The 5,030-nt window shown below is 37.8% G+C and overlaps 1 non-coding gene across 1 annotated transcript; it reads right to left on the bottom strand.

The window, feature by feature from the left end:
* Window positions 1-2,564: 2,564 nt before the first annotated feature.
* On the bottom strand, window positions 2,565-2,671 carry LOC113001591 (small nucleolar RNA R71). Its single transcript, XR_003266984.1, has one exon. It is a non-coding gene; the product is annotated as a small nucleolar RNA R71 (small nucleolar RNA).
* Window positions 2,672-5,030: the final 2,359 nt, after the last annotated feature.

Here is a 5,030-nt window from a genome sequence, read left to right as displayed (position 1 = left end):
AGAGTTTTCCTCAGGGTATGCAATTTCTTGAAGTTTCCTCTTCAGAGTAACTTTGCCACCAATGATGTGTCATCATTTTCTCCTATTTCTTAACCTTTTTTGTCACCATTTTAATTACTGATTAGCCTTAATTGTCAAATTAATTATGAAGTTTTATCATTTGGTCCTATTGGACTAATTTTGTGTTTTTAATTTAATTTCAGGAGAATTATAAGCAATTGGGCTTGAATCTAGAATTGGGCTTGGACTTGAAGAGAGCAGACTATTTTATTCTAACAAATCTTATCTTATCTAGATTTTATCTCATATAGATATTATTTCATCTAGATTTTATCTTATCTTATCTAGATTTTATTTCATCTAGATTTTGTCTTATCTTATCTTATCTAGATTTTATTTTATTTATGGGCTTGGACTTAAAACAAATTTGTAAGCTTTGGGGCTGAGAACTATATAACATCACCAAGGTTCTAGTTTTAGAGCTCTCGCTCTCTCTCTTTTTTTCGTTTTAGTTTTAGAGTGCTACTCTCAATTCATTTTAGTCTCTTTTTCGTTTTGGAAGAATAATTCTAGTTTTCTACTGATTAATGGAAGGCTAAGTCTCCAACGTTGTTTTCTCTTGAAGATCGAGCACAACTCTCTTTGAGGTTCTTTTATTGCTATTAAATTTTGATCAGTTTCTCCTCTTCACCAATTATTCTGTATTTGTTGCTATTGATCCATGCATGCTTAGTGCTTGATTAATTGTCTCTGCGCTTAATTTACGTTCATGCTTAATGATCGTTCATGATTAATTGGTGTATGTGTTGCTTAATCACATAATGAATGCCTTATGTTAAATTTCGCATAGTAATTTAATTTAGGGTTGGATTAAGTGGTTGAACTGATAAAGGATAAATCTTCGTAACCTAGGATAAGAGACTTGCTTGTGAATCAAGGGGAAGCAACGTGTTTTAATTCTGATATTTTCTAATTCAATTTTACTTGATGTTTAATTTACAAAAACAAACAACCCCCGCCCCCCCAATTCGTTACTGTTTTATTACTATCTATTATGAACGTTTGGTTGACCTTTGCTCGTTGGGAGACGATCTAGGATCACTTCCTAGATACTGCATTTTTAATGTTTATTTGATTCGGGTACGACCTCGATCAAATTTGGCGCTGTTGTCAGGGAACAGGGGTCCAAAGATTCATAATAGCTAGTGATTCATGTTTTATGTTTAGTTGTTTTACGTTTACTTCTTTTGTTTAGTGTGTTTGTGTCGTGTTAGTGTGGTATTAGTATGTTGTGTTAGTGCGTTGTTCTGTTTTATTTGATGTCATGTTTTGCAATTTAGTAGTACCCCTTGTTCAACATTTCCCTTGTTTCAGTTTTATGTTTTGCTGTGAATAGTGCTTATCGACGAAATTAGAGACAGATTCTGTGCTACTGTTCACACAGCATTACATTAGCGACTGAATTAGCGACGACTGTTTACAATTTAATTGGAGATTTTTGTTTTGATGGTTAGGGTTGTTATTTTTGGCTGAATTTTTGTGTGGTAGGTTCTTTTGATCCATATTTCGTGTCAAAAATACCAGGAACACTTGGTGTGGCTGGATTTGAGAGATTAAAAAAATTTGAGAAGTTGTGTTTAGCAAAATTTCAAACGGCCATATAACTTTTGCTCCGGGTATCAGAATAACTGTTATTATATATGAATTTGGGGTAGAAAAACATTTCCCATATTGTGGCAACCCACTGAAGCCGGTTGGGGACTCCCAAACTCCAAAAATCAGCCGTTTACTAAGTTTTTTTTATTTTTTTTAAGTATTATTGTCCTATTTTTCTAAACTTTGCTTAGGTAGTTTTCATAGTTAGACTTTGAATTTTTGTTTGAAGTTTTTTGTGCTATCTTTTCATGAGTTTAGGGTGTTCCTCACAAAATTTCAGCTCATTTTGATATCGTTTGAGTATAGCTGTAGTTTTACCCCCTTGTTAGGTGCTTGTTGAGAAACACATTATTTGCTCCTGAGGATCAAGTGATTTACAACCCTTTTATCCTGAAATAGATAGAACCTTTCATAGATTAGTTAGACATAGTGTGCATCCTAGTCATTCTATGCATTGTGAGCATTCTGAGCATTCTGTTGAGGGTGATTCTGATTTTGAACATTCCACTACTAATTTTTATACTGAGAACATGGCTCAACCTCCACCTCGTGAGAGGACTCTTAGGGAGATGGCTGCACTTGATTTCACTTATGAAAGCTTGTGCTTTCAATATCCTGATGAGGGTGTTCCATATGTTCTCAAGACTGGACTAATACATTTGCTGCCCAAGTTTCATGGTCTTGCAGGTGAAGATCCTCATAAGCATCTTAAGGAGTTCGATATTGTTTGTTCCACCATGAAGCCCCCTGATGGCCAAGAAGATCATATCTTTCTAAAGGCTTTTCCTCATTCTCTGGAGGGAGTGACAAAAGATTGGCTATACTACCTTGCTCCCAGGTCTATTTTTAGCTGGGATGACCTTAAGAGGGTGTTCTTGGAGAAATTCTTCCCTGCATCTAGGACCACTACCATCAGAAAAGACATTTCAGACATCAGGCAACTTAGTGGAGAAAGCTTGTATGAGTACTGGGAAAGATTCAAGAAATTATGTGCAAGCTGCCCTCACCACCAGATTTCTGAGCAACTTCTTCTTCAATATTTCTATGAGAGACTTAGCAATATGGAGAGGAGTATGATTGATGCTGCCAGTGGTGGAGCTCTTGGTGATATGACCCCTACTGAGGCTAGGAATTTGATTGAGAAGATGGATTCTAACTCCCAACAATTCAGTGCAAGAAATGATGCTATTGTTCTTAGAGGAGTCCATGAGGTGGCCATAGATTCATCTTCAGTTACTGAAAATAAAAAGCTTGAAGGAAAACTTGATGCCTTGGTCAACCTAGTAACATAGCTTGCCATGAATCAGAAATCTACACCTGTTGCAAGAGTCTGTGGTCTATGTTCTTCTGCAAATCACCATTCAGATCTTTGTCCTTCTTTGCAGCAATTTGGAGTCAATGAGCAACCTAAAGCTTATGCTACAAACATTTATAATAGACCTCCACAGCAGCAAAACCAACAACAGCAAAATACTTATGACCTTTCAAGCAACAGATACAATCCAGGTTGGAGGAATCATCCAAATTTGAGATGGACAAGCCCTCCACAACAACAACAGCCTATCCCTCCTTTTCAGAATGCCGCTGGTCCAAGCAAGCCATATGTTTCTCCTCCAATGCAGCAACAACAATAGCAACAGCAACAACAAAGACAACAAGCAACTGAGGCCCCTCCTTAACCTTCCTTAGAAGAGTTAGTGAGGCAAATGACCATCCAGAATATGCAATTTCAGCAAGAGACAAGAGCCTTCACTCAGAGTCAGACAAATCAGATGGGGCAGATGGCTACTCAGATGAATCAAGCTGAGTCCCAAAATTCTGACAAATTGCCTTCACAAACTGTGCAGAATCCGAAAAATGTGAGTGCCATCACCTTGAGGTCTGGCAACCAAATTCAAGTGCCTCCACAAGTAGCAACACCTGCACCTGAACCTGTCAAGCTTCATTCTACACCTGAAAAAGAGGATGAGATAGTTGCACAAAAGAGAAAGCTTTTTAACAAAAATTTTCAAGCAGGTGGACCTTCTTCTAGTAATTCTGACTTACAGCAGCCTCCTATCCCTCTTCCATTCCCACCTAGAGCAATTCCAAACAAAAAGATGGAAGAAGCGGAAAAGGAGATCTTGGAGACCTTCAAGAAAGTAGAGGTGAACATACCTCTGCTAGATGCCATCAAGCAGATTCCAATATATGCCAAGTTTCTAAAGGGACTGTGCACCCACAAAAGGAAGCTCAAAGGCAATGAAAGGGTTAGCATGGGTAGAAATGTGTCAGCATTGATAAGTAAATTTGTTCCTCACATTCCTGAGAAATGTAAAGACCTAAGTACTTTCTGTATACCTTGCATTATTGGGAACAATAAATTTGAGAATGCCATGCTAGATCTAGGAGCATCAATTAGTGTCATGCCTCTGTCCATTTTCAATTCTTTATCTGTTGGACCTTTGCAATCTACAGATGTAGTGATTCATTTGGCAAATAGAAGTGTTGCTTACCCCGCAGGTTTCATAGAGGATGTGCTGGTTTGGGTTGGTGAACTTATTTTTCTTATTTATTTTTATGTTCTTAATATGGAAGAAGGATTTTCCCATGGTTCAGTTCCAATTATTTTAGGCAGGCCATTTATGAAAACAGCCCGAACCAAGATAGATGTTTATGCTAGCACATTGTCTATGGAATTTGGTGATATTGTTGTTCATTTTAACATTCTTGATGCCATGAAACATCCATCTGAGGATCCTATTGTTTTTTGTGCTGAGATAATTGATCAGATTGATGATAATTATATGTTTGATTTTGATTCTATTCTTTATGGTAGGAAACATCCATTTTTATCTAATCTGCATACTTGTCCTTCCTTATGCATTGAATCTGAATCTGAGTTTGAATTTGATCTTGTGTTTGATTTTTATGCTGAGAATGAATCTGAATTTGAGTCTGGTTCTGATTTTCTGGGTGTTGTACCTCTTGATGTTGATTTTTTAGAGTCAGAATACACTAACCATGTTGCAGGAAGTACATATACTTCTGACTTGCTTTGTGAGGTACAAGATGAGGAACCTTCTTCTTCTCCTACCATGGTTCCTCCCACTGTTCAACCACCTCCCACACCAGAGTTGAAGCCCTTACCAGCAACCCTCAAATATGCTTACTTGGAAGACAAGGAAAAATTTCCAGTGGTCATCTCTGCCTCCCTTGCTGCTGAACAAGAGGAGAAGTTGTTGCTAGTGCTCAAGAAGCACAAGAAGGCCATTAGATGGACTTTAGCAGACATTCCTAGTATTAGCCCATCTACCTGCATGCATAGGATACTTTTAGAGGATGGAGCTAAGCTAGTGAGGCTGCCACAGCGGCGACTCAACCCCATCATTCTA

Source organism: Glycine max, chromosome 4 (assembly GCF_000004515.6).
Source record: "Glycine max cultivar Williams 82 chromosome 4, Glycine_max_v4.0, whole genome shotgun sequence".
NCBI lineage: Eukaryota > Viridiplantae > Streptophyta > Magnoliopsida > Fabales > Fabaceae > Glycine > Glycine max.
The sequence above is the reverse complement of the archived record's forward strand: the minus strand, read 5'-3'. Positions and strand labels throughout refer to the sequence as shown.